We start from the raw sequence: 18,618 nt of genomic DNA, 5'->3' as shown, positions 1-18,618 counted from the left end.
GAGTAAAACTAAAATATCCTTATCTTGTCCTGATGAGTAGATAAAATAAGCTGATTAGTCGGAATTGTACCTTTTTTGCCTAAAAGTCCCACAACACTAATTTAGGATAATAAACTAAAAATCTTTTCTGGTTTAAATATTAAACTAACTTACAGAAGACATTTAACTTGCAGAAATATATAGGTGAAGAAAAGCAACCGCAGGGAATAATTGGTACAGTGACTAAAAAAGACCCTACACATACACACACCTAAACAGGAATGATGAAAGAATTATTAAGTGTGGTTTTTATTGTCTATAAATTCAAGGTATTAAGACTTTCTGATAGTAAGGCATGGCAGAGTGGGTCCCAATGCACAGCAATAATAATAAATTATAAGGGGCATAAAAAAGAAAGAAGGAAACTAACTAGCCATACTTGAGAGCAAAATAAACACCTCTGCAGACCAGAGATGAACCAGTATAAACTGTCAACTGGATAGGAAACAAGCAGGGGCACCTGGAAGTTCTGCCTCTGCAGACCATGAAAGTTACAGGAAGGAGGATACAGCAGCCAGGATGCCACTAGACTCCAAGGAATAAGGCTGGGGATGTGGCAGAGGTGGGGTTTGCACAAGGTAACAAGGGAGAGTTGGAAACTAAAATCTCACTCAGAATGAGCCTGAAATTCTCAAATCATCGTACATTAAAAAAATCGAGTACTAAGGAGAGCCAACAAAATCAACAATCAGCTACACTCTGAATGAAATTAATTCCTGGGTGTACCCTTCTGCAATCTCACGTGTGAGACAAAGCAAGAAGGTTCAGAGAAGAAATGTTTGGGTTATGAGAGCCTTCACACAATCAATGAATTAGCCTCCTGATGGGATTAACTGATTGGTAAATGAAAGCAAGTAGGGTGTGGCTAGAAAAGGTGGGTCACTGGGAGTATACCTTTGGGGTATATTTGTATCTGGCCAGTGGACTCTCTCTCTCTGCTTCCTGTTTATCTTGTGAGCTGCTTCCCTCCAACACTCTTCCGTCATGTTCTTCTGCCTCATCTCAAGCCCCATGAAATGGAGCCAGCTGTCTCTGGACTGAGACTTCTGAAACTGTGAGCCCACAAATAAACCTTTTTTTTCTCTAAAATTGTTCTTGGCAGATCTTTTAGTCACAGCAGCAAAAAAGCTGACTTAAACACCTGTTCCTATGGCGTTCCTTCTCCAATCCCCTTCAGTGCCTTCAGAATTTAACCCTAGATCTCACTTCACATTCTCACTCTGAGTAACTGCAACCAGCCCTAGGTTGTTGTTGTTTTTTTTTTTTTTTTTAATCAGCTGTTATCAATAAGAATCTTGAACATGTGTGTTTAAACTTTGATCCTCCTATTGAGATACAGATTCCTACATTCAACTGCCTCCTTGACATCTCCACCTGGATGTATAGAATAGGCAACTCAAACTGAATAGATGGCAAGGCCAACTCTTGATTCAGCCTCCACACCCCCCAATAAAACCAACTGCACAGCTATAGTGGATAGTTTCACCCTTCACACAAATGCTCAGACGCTGAACCTAGGAGTGGGGTTTGATACTTTTCTTATCCCAAATATATTCATTCTATTTGCAAGTTCTGCAGCTCCAGTTTCAAATATAACCACAGCAAGGCCACTTCTCATCACCTGCACAGCCACCATCTCATCTTACTGTCAGTCATGATCCCGCTAAGTCACAGGGAGAGCCTCTACCTAGTCCCTTGTTTCCACTCTTCAGGACAGGGATGGTAGCCTTTAAAAAAATACAAGATGGATCCTGCTCAAATTGTTCCCATCACACACAGAACGAAACCCTTAGCTAAGCCCCTGTCCTGAAAGCCTCATGCTCCTTTCCTCTTCTAGCTCATTTTCTAGTGATTCTTCCAACAAGCCATACGGTTCCTGCCTCAGGTCCTTGTCTGTGTATCTGAAATATTACACAGTAAATGAGAGGGATGAGAAAAGGAGAGGACTCAAGAAAATCTAAAAAAAACTATGCAGGAGATGAAATCAGCTGTCCAGGTTAGAAGGATCTTTAGGTTTATTATCTTTTACAGAATTTGTGGCTAAAGTTACCTTTCCTTAATTCTTACTATCTTATTTCTTTCTGTACTTTACATGACAGGGGTATTCAATGGATGATCAGAGTTGACATAAGAATGCCCAGAGAATGAATAAAAGAAACTCGGGCCTTCTTTGTATTTATCAGCTAGTTTGACTAGAAATGAGTGATACAAATCACTAAATGCATAGAGGGGTGTATAGCAAAATGTGTCCTTTTCTAAAAATTAAGTAAAAGGCAGCAAATATAAGTGTTGTTATGCCTGTGATCTAGTCATCGGGCCAGCAACCATAACATCTAGCCATGGCTGAGTTGCCACAGAGCACCCAGAATCTGGGCTATGACTGTGTGCCACACTACCTCTCATGCAACCCTGGAATGTGAACAAATTCCAACCAGCTCCTCAGTAGTAATAAACAGGCCAAAAACAACACGGTCTAGTGTTGCGCCATTGTTCACTGATATATGCACTAAACATTCCACAAATTGGGTTTAATAAAAACAGGCTTTAAAAGAAACTCATGGGCTCAGAGACTCGAGCATCAATCACAGCCCTGCTTCATTGAGAACGTGCACATGCCAACACATAACATGAGGAAACAAAGGACAAAGGTAGAGATTTATCCTACTTCCTTAGATCCAATAGCAGTTGTGAATGGCATTCTATTAACATCCGTATACACATGTGAGTTCATCTAATAAAAGTGAAGTAATTAGCCCCACACCCTGAACAGAATAAGTAATTAACAATCACTCTCATGACAACTGTTTCTAAGTCAGGAGTTCATAGTTCAGAATGTGAGGAATAAAGTCTCTCATTTGGACATCATCTGCAACGATCCAAGTACACATAACTTTTGTGTGTGTTCATATAATGTTTCCCCACCTTTCCATGTAAGAAGACAAAATGTGTGGAATGTGAGTTACCCAGGCACACTGGAAGTAGTGGGTGAAACTTTTGTCCAAATTTTGAGGGGCATTCTGGGGATCACCCACTAAATTTCAAGACCAAGAATGTATTCCATATTGGTTGAACTGCCCACACTCAATGAAAATTACCCAAATGATTCCTAAACTATTATTTAAGGTGATGATGTGGAAATGGATATAGCCTAATCTTCAAAGGGTTTATATTTAGGTTGAAAGAACTTCCATAGCTAAGAGTAAAGTAAACAAAATATAACAAATGGGCAAAACCAAAGTAGTTGACAATTAAGCTTAAAGGGAAGAAGAGACTAACAAGATGCAACAGAAATGGCTTTTGACACGTCCCAGCAGTGGACAGGTGAAAGGTAGCAGCTTCAGCATGAACAGGGGCACATAAGTCAGGCAGTGACAGTCCATTTACAGAGGTATAAGAACTTAGGGAAAAGGAGATGCTGGGTCAGCACAACTGTTCCTCACTCCATGCTTTCCATAATGGTGAGTACCTAGGAAGTATTTTGTTCTAGAAGATTTGTTTGGCACAGAGTGTTTAGGACACATTATCTTTGTGGGGGAATTTTTATGGACTACAGAATCTTATGGACAAAGGGAATCTCCAGGTAGACTGAAATCCATTAGACTAAATAAAAAAATGGCAACATATGCACAAAATTTAGATCTAAAAATAGATGCACATGAATTGGTTCACAGAATTAAGGGCTCTGTGTGTGTGTGTGTGTGTGTGTGTGTGTGTGTGTGTAACATACATATCTGACAGCATGATTAAGAGCAAAAATTTAAGTTCCATTATAATTTTGTAGCTTAGCATTACTCTTTTCCCTGATCCCATGGGTTTGACCTATTAATATAAGGAAAACCATTAGGGGCACTTTTTAAACACAGGAATTATTTAAAAATACACAATATAATATGCAAAATGTGATTATGGAGGAATGAGACTGATTTCACAAATCACACAGAAAAATCAGACTCATTATGTAACAGTCACGCCTTGTGTAAATTAGAGTCCAGCCACCAAGGGCACTAAATATGCACTTTAATTTGGAGTACAGTACAAAAGTAACCTCGCTATCTAATGAGATGAATTATTAATAAATGCTAAAAGATACTAAAAAAGTACCCATATAAAGGCCAACTCTAATCTCATGTATTTTACAAATAATCTTCAATAAGCCACTCTCATTTTATACTCAGCTGAACCACATCTTCAACTAGTCTGTTTTAGTATTTTTTAATAAATAGGAAGAAATTGCATTGATAAGAGATTTTTATCATTTCATTCCTGTTTAGTGGGGAAAAAGTAAACAAGCTGAGTGAAGTACAAGCCAGTATACTTAGTTCTGTTTCTGGTTCCAATGATACTGAATAATCTCTGAACTGCTTTGGATCTTCATTTCTTTAGCTGTAGTAGGAGGAAACCTTGCAAGAGGCCTATTCTGTTAATATCTTTTTGCAGCACTGAAAATCTGCATACCCCATAATCCAAAATTCCATATCCTAGCAAGTCCCTGAGCAAATAGCTCCATTTAAAGCTGGACTTTTGTTTGCTCTGTGGCTGCAGAGCAGGCCTTATAAAGAATATAATGGTTGTTCTGGGACAAAAAGCACATGAGAAAACCTTTAGGAATAAAGTTGTTTTAAGTGTATTTCACATCCCAGGTAATTATAGACCAAAGGGCAACAGTAGCTGCAGCAATAGAAATCATAGTAATTATTCAATCGTCACTCTTCCTTTCAATAGGTTAAAAAATTACACAGGCATTAATGAACTGCAATTTATAATCTAGGTGCTTTTCTTTTGCTAAAATACGCATGCCATTACAAAATGCAAAAGAAACCCCAGTTATTCTGTTTGAACCACACTATAGACCAATCACATTTTTTTTTGCATGAAATAGATTTCAGTCATGTCAGCACTAATGTACCACGATAGATTCACATCCCTGAAGATCAAATGATACTACCCATATTTCCAGTTCCAAATACTGTGTCTCAAAGCCTTTAAACATAGTAGATGTCAAACAGAAAAGGTAAAATTCAAACTCCTTTGGAACACACTTATCTAAGAGTTCTTAAGAATTGTTTTAAAAAGAAGACAAAAGCAGACATAACTCTGGAAAATAAAATTATGCTTCTAGACACCTAAGGATACAGTTCATAATTTCCCAGATGTTGACATGTGAGGACACATCCTCTATAGGGAAGATGAGCTGAAAACCTACCAAGTTCCTTGGGAGATGCCTGGTGAGAAAAATAAAATAGAGTATGGCTCTATTTTAGGTTTAAGCTACAAGGGAAAAGATGCTCCTTTAAATTTATGTCACATCACATTTTTATTTTAAGATTGTAGTCATAAGCTCAATATTTATTTTTTTTTATAAAAGAGCCATTCTATATTCAATTTTCCTATCATAATGGCCATAAGCAGATATTCTGTCGTAAGTTTTGGTTTCTAATGAATGACATTCTTTTTGTCAAGTTCAAAGCCATTTTTCTTAACAGCCTGTTTTATATGCACCCACTACCTTTTGATAATTCTTTCATGGACTAGAGTTTAGACTTTAAAACAAGCAACTTTGCAGAATACCTTATTGTTTTTCTAGGCGGTTTCAACCCCCTTGATGTTTGGTGAATTTTTGCAATAATAATGAGGTCAACCGTCATTCTTCACACTTTCAAAGTCACTTCATGCTATGGCAGACCTCTCAGTTCACGACGACTCACTCATACTCAAGGGCTTTTGACTTCCTCTGAAGAAAATTTTACTAAGCTCAAAGTAGAGACTCAAAAAGGAGAGAAATGTATAACACTGTCTTAATTCTAAACACATTAGCCAACTAAATATAGGTCAATCCCATTTAGAATAAATTAGATTTATAACAATTAAGACCTCTGAACTGAAATTTAAAGAGATATTAACAGTACTTCTTATTTGTGGGCAGCCTGGCTTTCCACTTCCTCCCATGCACATATATGCTAGGAGCTGTGAGAACTGGGTATAAATGTGCATTCAACAAGCATCTTACACATCAAGGACCTCATGATATTATCTAAGCATTTCTCTAGCAAATTATGTGAATGAAGATGAAGATCTGCTTAATGGAGATATTAGGCCAAGAAATTTAAAAGCCGAAGTTGACATTTCACAACATAATTAAATAGAGTATCACCAACAGCATAAAATTTACGACGAAAACATTTGGTTTATAAAATGTTTAATTTACCAGCAGTTTGCAAGAAAATGTCTATTATAAAGAAAGGGACAATACAGTTTATGACTAAGTATTGCCACTTAGATTTGAAGATGGGTACCTTGTTTTGAAATACAAACATTCGACTCTCTCAACTTACAACTCTAAAGAAGGAAAAAAAAAAAAAAACCCAACTTTTTAACATTCCTTTCTTAACCGGCCTTTCCTCTCCTCATGCCTTCATAGAATAAATCTGCAGAGGTTTTTTAATTTTATTTTTTTCCTGTTGTTGTTGTTAAATTCATAAAATCATTGCATTCCTTGTTTAAAATATAAAAATCTATTTTGGACATAAGCCTTCTCATTTTACGCTACTTTGTTTTCCAAGTTAACTAAATCTCAGTATTAGATGGAATGAATGAGGCCTTTTTAATTTTTTTTTCCTTTCCCACCTGAAAGGAAAACATACAACTCTGCTTGTTTCTTTAGTTTCTCACTGAAGATATACTCATGGCTCCTTAATAAAAACATGCCATCGAGTTTCCATTTCCCATAAATCCTTCTGCTTAGTGAACAAAGTCATAATAGGTATGTCAGAATGAAAACAGGGATAAAGTTCTTTTGAGCTGACAGAAATGCCGATGCAGCTTTTTATAAGTGGAAATACTGACCGTCAGCAAAACGGATTGGGTGGCTCCAACAGAGCCCATATTACATCTGATTCACTGATCCCTTTCAAATTCTTGCCCCCAACCTTGGGCACAACACAAAACCTTCCTGAGCCCTGCCAGTTCTTTTGTCGGTTTGCAAAACAAAATACAATGTAAGAATAAACTTTTAGGGGGGTGAAATAGCATTTACGTTTGGACAAATCTCTCCCTTTTGGTTATCTTACCCGCCTGTTCTATCTAGTTTCTTTAGCTAGTAACTATCTGTCACTTGTCATTGAGTTATCGAAGTAAGAACATTTATAGTTCTCTTAGATTTCTCTAAAGAAACAATTTGGGTGAAAAGTCAATAATAGATGTGTTTTGTGTATCCATCAGTACTCCAAGTGCTTATGAGATAATTAAAATTGGTAAGGAGTCATTGGTTTTATACCCTAAATGGGGAAATGAATCTAAGATCAATGTCAAAAAAGTTGTATTCGCTACAATGTTAAATACAAAATTTCATAGTTAAAAAATGTACTCTTTGTAAAATGGAAGATACTCCAAATGCAAGCCTTATATCTCACTCCTCCCCCCCCCCATAATTTTGTAAATGGGTATGTACAATATTTTTAAAGAGTGCCTTTTCTTTTACTGACATTAACACACTGAAACTTTACCAGGTTATAGGATGGGCTGTCCGTCTGGAAGTAGAACTACTTGTAACAGTGGCCTGCAGGATAGCTTGTGTTTAAACATCCCCCTTTCACCAATCAATTTTCTGGCTCAGACCATAGGTTAAGTTGTTTAGAACAGCCTAGGAATACTGTGGGAAGCAGTGAGAAAGTTTCAGAAATATTTCAGGCAATACTGAATCTTAGGGCAACTTGCAAAAACTGGGAGACAAGTGTCGAAATGTTTTTGGACAGAGAAAATGAAAACAGTGTCTTGGAATGATGACCTAAGTTAAAATATGGTCTGAAATTGTGAATGAAAATATGGAGACTCATAACACATCAAAGAGGTTAGTTAGTGTTTGAACATGAATGAAATATCTGAGCCAGAATCATAAGAACAGAATCTCTATAAAGAAGAAAACATACACAAAGAGGTAGTAAAGAAAGAATGGAGAGGAATCAGTAACTAGTCGTGGGCATGCAGAATGGTTATAAAAGGCAAGTAAAGCATTCAAAAAGGATTCAGATATTTGGAGTCTAGTTGATTGGTGGAAAGATAAACAGAATTAGGTTAAATTTGATGTGGGGGGGAATAGTTGTATGGAGGATTGCTTTTCAAAACTGCTGATTTAATTAGTATTAAAATACATGTGAAATGTGTATATTCTGAATGCTTGACATGAAGCTAGGTAGAGAGGACTCATTAATGATCATAGGACTTTCTCTGCAGGAGCTTTTAGCAGTCAGAATATAGAACAGATGCACAAATTATTTGTGTAGTTGAAGTCCCACGAAGGAGGTGAAATCTCTCAGAGAGAAAGAAAGTCATGTCTAATGTAACATTTTCCTGCTGAAATTATCTTGTTTAGTTGTCTTACTGACAGAAAACATCTGATAGCCATCTTATATGCAGACTTCTCTTCAAAAAGTATCAAAAGTATACTAATGTCAGCCTTTGATTTGCTTTTTGTCTTTATTGAATTTATTAGTTTCTTTCCTCCCAAGCCTTTGATGATTTGTTCCATCCCTCTGCCTGGTATTCTAATGTGCTATGACCTTTTGGTCAAGTTTATCTCACCACTAATTTGTAAGGATGTTTTTTCTCCCCAACTTACCAGTTGTAGGGTTAGGCAATTCCCACAAGACTAAAATTTTTAATGCTAGTGTAAATTATTGCTATCCCAACATGTGAGCACCTACTGAATGCAAAATACTTTTCAACATTTGTAACTCTTATGAAGACATGGCAATTTCTTGTGAGCTTAAACATCTTTGGATGTATCAATAATAATTGAATGATCCACACTCCATATCTGGAGTTGAACAGACAACAGTGGACTCTGTGAGTCTTCCTTTAGACTTTCAACCTTGTATCCTTCCACGCTGGGTCTAATGTCATGCAGTGTCCGATCATTTCTTTCCTTTCCACAGCCATGGAAAGCTGTTTACTAGAAAGCCTATAACCTAAATTCCCTGGTCTCTTATGTGAATCCACATTTCTGACACCTGAGGATCCTGGCACATCAAGCAGTACTGAGACATGCAAGGCATGGGTGCCCGATGTTTGGGGTCCAGCACTGGCTCATAGGCACAGTTGTGTGGACGCATCCTCCCTGCGCTTCTTCCAATCTGCTCCTGGATGTAGGAGGCTGGATTTGCATCACAATGATTTCACATGCGCGATCATATTTGATCCTTCCAACTCCAGCCTGAGTAGGCAGCAACTCAAATTTCCACTTCAGAAATGAATTAATTATGGCTCAGGGAGATTAAGCCACTTGCCCTAGGTCCCACAAATGTCACACAGAACAAACTGCCATTATTAGGGACCAAATGAACTAAAAATAATGATAGGTTCCTAGCTTACATTCAGTTTATGGCTTGTTATAATTACTTATTTTCTGCTCTACTAGTGCCAAGTCAGGATTTCATAGTCTACATCATGTGCTTTGTTGTCAAGTTTACCTCACCACCAATTTATAATGGTAATATTTTTTTTCCCAATTTTCCCAGTTGTAGAGTTAGGCAATTCCACAAAATTCAGAGTTCTGTGGGGGTATGAAATGGGTCTTGAGATTTTGCAGTGATTGTGTAAGCACAGAAAAGAAAGCAGAGTAAAAGTCAGTCAACATTTATGGTTCACAAAAAGGAGGGTACTGAACAACCAACAAATAGTCAATGTTTTCTAAACTATTTACTGGTAATAATGCATGCTTTAATAATGACAACAACTTTAGTAAAAACAAACAATTTTCTTTTTGACTAATTGAACACCAGTTCGATTAAAATAAGTATTATTATAAAATTTTTTATCATAATAACTTTAAATGGTGCTACTAACGAATAAATAACTATCTGTTTAATTAGAGCCAGGGATGCTTATTGAAAGCTGACCCAACATTTGTGCACAGGGTCAGAGATTAAGCATCCAAGCCAGTGTGTGGCATGCTTTACAACTAAGATACTGCACTTTAGTGAGGAAATTATCCCAGCTTTACTGTCCAATCAACATAGGAATAGTACTTCTATTTTACAGCTATGTAGCACTTTAACAGAAAACTGCTTCACAAAAGCAGAGGCAAACTATGATTCCTGACATGGCAATACTCCAAAAACTGTATGTCATGGCAGGAATGTCCACCACACTGGCAAAGTGACTAACACACGTCCAAGTCACGAAAATTCCACGATGAGCAGACAGTGTTCATTTTCTCAGGTCAGTGTTTTGAATAAAAATTAAACTCCCATAATCTGATTTGACACAAAAACTCTAAGGTTTACCTCCTGTTAACAGAAGTAACTGGGATCAAAATTATCCACAGGTACTAAAAAGTGGCAACCACCAGAGAACAGGGAAAGCGACATCAAACAGAAGTTGAGCAAAGTTCAGCTAAGCTTTGATGTAGAATGCTGCAAACCCTTCTCAGCAAATATTGCCCTAGTAAGTGCAATAATATTAAAAACAGAATACCAAAATGGGTAACTCCAGTCTTAGCCCGCCAGTGTAGTGATAAGACAATATATGCCAAGGATTCTAATTCATTATTCACACAGTAAAAGACATCAGACACATGATTTCATATAATCCTGAGAACCACTCTAAAAGGTAGATAGTATTTAGAAATGAAAACCCCCAGAGTCACTGGAGATAAAGTACCTGGCCCAAAGTTACACAGTGGTAGAACTTATATTAAAATATAGTGGTGTGATTCCAAAACTTGACATGCTTCTTTTAAAAAATCTATGCTGCCTTTCAGTTATTGGGAGAAAAGTTCAGAATCCGTACCAATGGAAAAAAAAAAAGATGAGCCATGAATTAATATCTTTATGAATAAAAATATTTTTTCTTTAGGAATAGCACTAGATTAAAAGTTTACAAAATGATGAAATCTTGATCATTGGACACATTCTTGCAATAATCTCTTTTAATTGGCATTCTTGTAAAAAGAGGTTTTCTGAAGAAAAAAAAACCTGTCCATTTTACTTATTTACTTTAAATAAGATAGCTTGATGCACTTGGGCTACATAACAGTATTTGACTTTTCTTAAAAAATAAAATCAGAATTCATTTAATTTCATGGTGAAGTCACGCATAGAGTTTCCTCTCAAATATGGAGGATGAATCTCTATTGAAAACTTTCTACTTTCATCAAAGCCTGAGACTCAAGTCTCACCAGGCAATGGGCAAAGATGGACAGAGAGCAGGCATCCATGTGTTTTCAATGGTTAAGTGTCCATGACAACAGGAAAAGAATGCCACAGCAGTGCGAGCAACACTGTTAGCAGACTCAAAGAGATTAGGAATAGAATTAGCCTAGCGATCAATCTCCTCTTTCCCTTCCTTCTTACAGACTCATTCTGAGCAGAATGAGGAGGCATGGCAGGAAGCAAGGAACTGCCTCCACATCACTTTTTATACCTGTTCCTGCACTGCTTGTGTTCCCAGTACTGATGCCATTCAACAATCCAACACTTTAAATACTTCCTTGAATTTCAGAAACAACTTATAAAAAAGTTCCCAGTTACACATGAATGAGTAAAAATATAAATTTGCATGCTAAGAATGAATACGCAGAAACAAACCATTCCAATGAAATGTTTCTAATTACAGGAAGGATTTTACCTTGATTTCATTTCAATACAATTTCTGTAGGAAAGAAATGAATTAACAGTAAGAAATACCTTTATTCCTGAATAGCTTTGCTAATTTTTATTGTGTCCTTTTTTAGTCATTAAACTGAGAAATTGCTAAAAACTAGGACAATCAACACCCTGAAAACGGCAATAAGAGAGTTGTAATTAGAATATTTGAAATACTAAACCACTAATAAGTATTTTCCATTAGTGTATGTATTTTTTATATTTTACTATTACATTTTATTTTTGAAATTTTTTTATAATATGGATATTGGAACAAAATTGGATGATATTATAGTTAGAACAATTTTTTTTCTATTTAAACCCAGAGAACGTTTATGCTTTTATAATAACCAATAATAGAGCATAGGAATTACTAGAAGAGTACTTTCTTAATTTACTATAAGATCATTCTGGGTTAGAGGTTCCTTGGTATTTCCATGATGAACCTGCCTGAGATGACGTTTAAGGTGCTCTATTTGATACTGAAAACCACTCTTTATGTACTGGTATTACAACCAGCATATGTATACTGAGGACCTACCATTACACTCCCAGATCATTTATAGTGAGTAAACTTTGCTAACTTCTGTTCCATTTTTTTTTATGTTGAAAATAAGGAAACAAGCCACCCTGCTTGAAAACATGAAATCATCGATTCACTCAACAATGACACATTCAGAATCTACGACATGCCAAGCACTGTTATCATCAATAGGGATGCAGTAGTAAGCAGAAAAATAAATACCTGCATAAAAATGTTTTTTAAAAGTATGAGCAGTATTTGCAGTGACAAAACAAATCATCACAGGAAACCAAGGATTTGAAAGGACAGCGTTGCCATTCTGTGAAGTAGAGTGAGTCTTTCTTTAGTTTATGAAATGAAGGGGCTTCATTGTACGCCATTAAAAAATAATAACACTCAGAGTAACTGCTTATAGAAGGAAACTTGGCTTGACACAGGAAGAAAAGAGCTCCTTCCTACCAAGGAGACAAGTTGTGGATAACTTGGCTCCAGGTGTGGTGCCAAAGAACTGATGGATGGGACGCGTGAGGACGAGGGGCACCTTCGCTCTTCAGTGGTTAAAGATGGAGAATTCATCATTCTCATTCACTCCAAACTTAATGGCTTTTCCTCATGAGATAAGCACACCACCAGCACCATTCTTATCATCATCACCTTTGAAAATATAATTTTCATCCCAAGTTAACAAGTAAAGATGGAAGAAAGGGTTTTCCTAAGGTCCACAGTTGGATAGGAGCTCTGCAGTCAGCACCATCAGACACAAGTGAACAATCACAACTGCCTGGTGCATCCAGGAATGGTCTCCTCTAGGTACACTCCTCCTCTGGGCTGGCTACTCTTCTCAGCCTCATCTTTCTCAGCCTCTTGGACTTTTGAACAGAGATAATCAAAGACAGCAACCTGTTAGTAGCTCTGTTAATTTGCCAGTTTTACCCTGGAGGGGAAATTGTACAAACTGCTCCAGTTCTTGACTATTAACTTCTTACTTTCTTCTTCTGAAAATTGTCCTGATATTCTACCAATAAACAATCCCCTTTGCTTAGTTGGGTTCTGTTCCTTGCAACCGAAAGAATATTAAAATCACATTTCCTCCTGCTGGCATGGTATATGGCTCATTTGAATTCATTTCCTCTTTTCTAAGTATCCTCTTTAAAAAATTTCAATGTTTCCTACTGTCAATAAAATAAAACCAAAATTACCAAATTTCCAACATACATTTTTTCATGACACCCCTATAAGCTTTCAAATTCAGGTCTGACTTCCGAGTTGCTGTCATACAAAGTGCACACCAACCTTGCTTTCAATTTTTTCTAAACCACCACTAAAAATAATAGAACAGGTAGTGAACATTATTATAATAATATTCTTGGAATCAAATGCTTGACTTATTATTAGATGTAGAAGTGTGCACAGGATTTTAAACCTCTCTAAACTTTAGTTACATGTTAAAAAAAGAAAGATAATATCTTGTTCTTTGAATTATACTAAAGATTAGTAGAAGATTATATGTATATCGTATTATACAGATTGAGCATCCCTACTCTGAAAATCCAAAATGCTCCAAAATCTGAAACTTTTTGAGCACTGACGTGGCACCACAAATGGAAAATCCCACACCGGATCTCATGTGACAGATTGCAGTCAAAATGCAGGCGCACTGAAAATATTGCATGAAGTTACCTTCAGGCTATGTGTGTCAGGTACCTATGAAACGTAAATGAATTTCATGTTTAGACTTGGGCCTAATTCCCCAAGATATCCCTATATGCTAATATTCCAAACTTTAAAAAGTACCTGAAATTCAAATTGCCTCTGGTCCCAAACATTTTGGATAGGGGATACTCAAGCTTCGTGTGTGTGTGTGTGTGTGTGTGTGTGTGTAAAATAAATAGGTAAATAGGGCCTGGTACATAGAATGTTTTCAATAAATGAGAGCCATGATTATTTCATTATGGCTTAAATCTATCTCTAACCCAGAATTCTTTTTTAAGATTCAGAGCCATAGGGTAGGGGCAAGGGCACAGGGGTGTGTGCCTATAATCTCAGCACTAGGGAGGCTGAGACAGGAGGATCACTGTAGTCCAAGAATTTGAAACCAACCAGGGAAAAATAGCAAGACCCTGTGTGGGAGAGGAAATACACACACATTATATGTATTTACATCATATAGATCATATATATGTGTGTGTGTATATGTGTGTATATCTGGAGTCTATATATATATATATATATATATATGATTCAAAGTCACAGATCTAAATGCCTGTATAACTCTTCCATATGAACAGACCTCAAGATTGCAAATTCAAAAAGGAAAATTAACATTCTCAATTCTCTGTCCTTTACCTTGAAGAATAACAAACACCACCGCTCCACCAGTCACCCAGCCACAAGTGTCTGAGTCCTTCTGTGTCCAGCTGCTCTCCAGGCCCTGTAGACTTTCCTCCCTGAACAGCTCTTGGATCCACCTCCTCCACATCTCCAAGGCACATGGATGTTCCACACCCCAGGAGGCCTCCAGTGACAGCTTCCTACCTGATAGCACTTGGCCCTTGTTATGCTCACTTACTTCACCCTCCCAATAGCTAATGACTAAGCCTTTGTAAAACCCAAAGCCCATCAGGTTCAAATCTATCAATAGCTCCCCACTGATTAGAGAATGAAGATCTACTCTTTGGACAGTTACACATGTCCTGCAGCAACATGACCCTGGCCTACAGTCGCTTCTCTCCCCTGCCTAGCTAGCGAGCTCTATTCCAATCATATTCAATTGCTTCACAACCTGGAACATATCCGACTGCCTCAGACCTCTTGTCCAGGCTGGTCTGAGTACAACATCCTGACTTACACATGTCCTGCAATTGGCCACTCATCTTTCAAGGATCCCTTCCTTCATTGAGCCCCTGCAGATAAGGCACTTCCCTGTGTTAATGGCCCAACAGCACCCTTTAAATACTCCCATCACAGCACTCAAACGTGACTCTCACGTGCCTTTTACCTATGTTTCCAAGCCGAAGGGCAGAAATGGGCCTTATTTCTGTGGAGGCTCTGGACCTTAGCTCAGGCCTGGTACAGAACAGGTCCTTAAAACATGCTGCTGAACTTGGCGAGAGCCTGTCTCAAAAAAATAAAGGGGTACGGGCTGTTGCTCAGTGGTAAAGCACTCCTGGGTTCAAGCCACAGTAGCAAAAAGAGAAGAAGAAAAGAAAAAAGCCTGCTGAATGAATGAAGGTAAAAAACAGAAAAGGGCAATTGAGGGAATTTAATAATTTGAAGCAAAGTAGAGAGTACGTTCTGGAGTCTAGACATTTGGCTCAGTGTCTCCTACAGGACCCACAGGGAAACAAAACAGGATAGCTGTTCATCATCATGAGTTTTACTTATTAAGCAAATACTGCTGCACATCACAGCTGCACAGGATGCCTTATTCCAGGTGACCAAGAATGTAATAAAGCTGACACGCTGTTTCAAAAGGGATTGAAGCAAGCCTTCCTTCTCACAAGACGGCTACTGCTTCTTAAGTGATGACTTGAGACATTATAAATACAAGACTCAGCACTGACTATGTTCTGCACGTTCACGCAATGCACCTAGGTAACAAAACTGATGTAGTCTACCAAGACCCAGCCCAGTCAATTAAAAAATAAAATAAAATAAAGGCTATGAATGGGCATTTTGATATATTTACAGGTGTACTACTGCTTCAAACTTTTGTATATGTCTTTTAAAAAAGTGATACACTTTCCAATGAGCTTTATAATTCATTGGGGGAAAAAAATCACAATTTTGTGTTTTAAGATTTCATATATGTTGAATTGGAGTAATGGGAAAAAATGACAGGGGCCATGACTGATTAAGCAGAAGTAAATTTCTCCTTTTGAAGCAGCCTTAAGGCAGGTACACAACATTACCTTTGAAATCTACTGGAGAGTAGGAAAAGGCTATGAATTTCAAGAATCAGGCATTACTGAGATGTGCTAGAAACCCAACGATTGTATTTCATGTGATTCCTGGAGGGCTGCCTCTACACTTCAAATCTCCTATGGCCTTGTGATCTGCCAGGCTCCAGGCAGTTCACAAACAAATTGCCATCACTTCCATAGGAAGCGCATTCTTAGCTGTAGGAGAAGCATCTAAGTTACAAAACAGCACTAAGTGATTTAAATACCTCGAAGCTTGCTAGAAGCCAAGAAGAAATGAGAAACTGATAAAAGTCAGATATCTATCACAAAGTTTTGGCCTTCTATATTCATGACTGAGCAAGAAAACATATCAAAAACTCTTCATTTTCCATCTCGAGATGTTTTAAGACCAGAGGGTATGACTGCAGCAGTTATGATTTTACCCATTTAAAATACAGGGAACAATTTGCCTTCTAAAGTCATGCTAGATTTCACTGAGTTCCTTAAGTATCAGGAAAGGAAAAAAGAAAGTTTTCATCGCATTATTCAAGTTTGGATCTTAGGCTTTGCACACTGACTTAAAAAGATCACTTCCGTGTGAAGAATAAGGCCATGAAGGTTTGAATTATGACACTGTTTAGTGTTTCCTGGTAAAACATAAATAAATAAATAAATAAATAAAGAAAGAAAGAAAGAAAGAAAGAAAGAAAGAAAGAGAGGGAGGGGAGCCCAAAATAAACTTTTCCAGGACATTTTTGCTTCACCTATACCTATCTGCTTTTCAATTAAAAGTATGGGCAGAGATTTCATTCTGTTAAATGTATACATAGAAAGAAACCTGAAGAAAAGCATGCTTCACATGGGGTTGATAAACAATGATCCTGGCTGTTATAAAGAATAACTGTATTTGATATGTAATGTGGGTCAAGAGCTCCCAAAGCATACAAAGTGGGTACCTAGAGACCGGCATTAAAGTTGGCTGGCATTTCTTCAAGGCTCCGATGTTATTCATGATTCTATTTCCCAGCCTACGTGAAGGTGTTTCTGTTTAATAAATCTGAAGCACCATAACCATGACACGAATTTGAATGTAAGCAAAGAATGCGGAGGCCCTCGCTAAATGCAGCAGTCTCTCTACTTCACAACAGGCAAGCCCTGCCAGCAAAAACAACAAACTGAATTTCTATTGAAACAAAAACGGCAGAGCGTGAAATAGCAGCCTGCCATCAGACATTGGGAGTTTGATTTTCATCAATGGCAGCTGAAACGGACCTCTCCTCCCACTTCTGCATGAAAAAAATAAAATAAAATAGACAATGCCGTCTGCATGCAAGGAGGAGGGCAAACCTTGTCAGTCCACTTGCTGCCCTCTAGCACAAAAGCCACGGCAGCCTACATGCCTGCTCAAACTCGATTTCCTTGCTGGAACCTCAGTGAGACTCCCAGTTGTTGTACATTCAGAGAAATACACAGAATTTTTTTTTTTTTTTAAGGATTCTGTTTGTGTCGCATCATGCATTGGAAAACTTTTCAACCAGAGGGCTTCTGATTGATTTGTTTGGGGTCATATGGAGGTAAAAAGGAAAAGTCTGACAAAAAAAATAAGCACTTCAAGGTGGTGAGTGGCAACTCCAACCTGCAAGGTGAACGCATTTCAAGAGCTTCCTCTGATGACTACACAAAAATGTATCATGGACATAAAGTACTTGCACCAAAACAAGTCGCTAGGTATGATGCAGGGATTTCCAATCTACCTGTCACGATGCTGAACACGCTCCTGAACTTTCTGCCTTCTGTGAGAGATGAAACTCTCATGCAGAGATGAAGCGAGCAGTACAAACATATACTGTGAAAGGACGGATGGGAATTTAGACCTAATGAAGCAGATTGATAGAACAGGTGGAAAACACCCTCAGCTAGACAAGATTATTAATGGTTCCAGAGAAGCACCAATGTGCTTTAAAGCTCTTCACGAGCATGTGTTTATCAGGGATGACATATTGACCATGAGGGGGCAGACTGACAGGATTAACTCATCACTGAGTAAGGTCTATGACAAGACCACGTGCACATTGCCAAAAATCAGCCAAGCACCACCAACACCACAGAAGCCAATCAGCCACAGCCTGCAGTCACTGCTCTTAGAATCCTGTAATCTCAGCAACTCAGGGGGCTGAAGCAGGATGATTGTAAATTCAAGGCCAGCTTCCCAACTTTAGCATAACCTCGTCTCAAAATAAAAAGGACTGGAGATGTAGCTCAGTGATAAAATGTCCCAGAGTTCAAATCTCAGTCCAGGGAAGGAAGGAAGGAAGGAAGGAAGGAAGAAGGAAGGAAGGAAGGAAGGAAGGAAGGAAGGGAGGGAGGGAAAAAGAAAAGAAAAGAAAAGAAGAAGACCTGGCCTGGCAGGTGGAGGAGGGTTATTTTTCCAGGGCTGATGATTGTTTCATGACTGAATGATGTTGGGTTCAGGTGGAAGCAGGTCCCTCTTGTTGAAGGTTGTTAGTTAGATATG

General features: G+C 37.9%; 1 protein-coding gene and 1 long non-coding RNA gene across 2 annotated transcripts in view; both read right to left on the bottom strand.

The window, feature by feature from the left end:
- The window catches only part of Cdh2 (cadherin 2), a gene marked incomplete at its 5' end in the record, with an annotated part of 209,462 nt that overhangs the window by 75,525 nt on the left and 115,319 nt on the right, over positions 1-18,618 (bottom strand). The window lies entirely within an intron of this gene.
- Positions 11,368-18,618, bottom strand: part of LOC125617745 — a 31,803-nt gene continuing 24,552 nt past the window's right edge. Inside the window, exons 3-5 of the long non-coding RNA XR_007348845.1 lie at positions 17,875-17,880; positions 15,661-15,663; positions 11,368-11,379 (exon numbers count right to left, since the gene is read on the bottom strand). This is a non-coding gene — a long non-coding RNA (uncharacterized LOC125617745). The remainder of the gene's footprint in view (positions 11,380-15,660; positions 15,664-17,874; positions 17,881-18,618) is intronic.

The sequence above is a fragment of the Marmota marmota genome, unplaced genomic scaffold, assembly GCF_001458135.2.
Source record: "Marmota marmota marmota unplaced genomic scaffold, marMar, whole genome shotgun sequence".
Taxonomy (NCBI): domain Eukaryota; kingdom Metazoa; phylum Chordata; class Mammalia; order Rodentia; family Sciuridae; genus Marmota; species Marmota marmota.
This window is presented reverse-complemented; position numbering and strand designations above follow the sequence as displayed.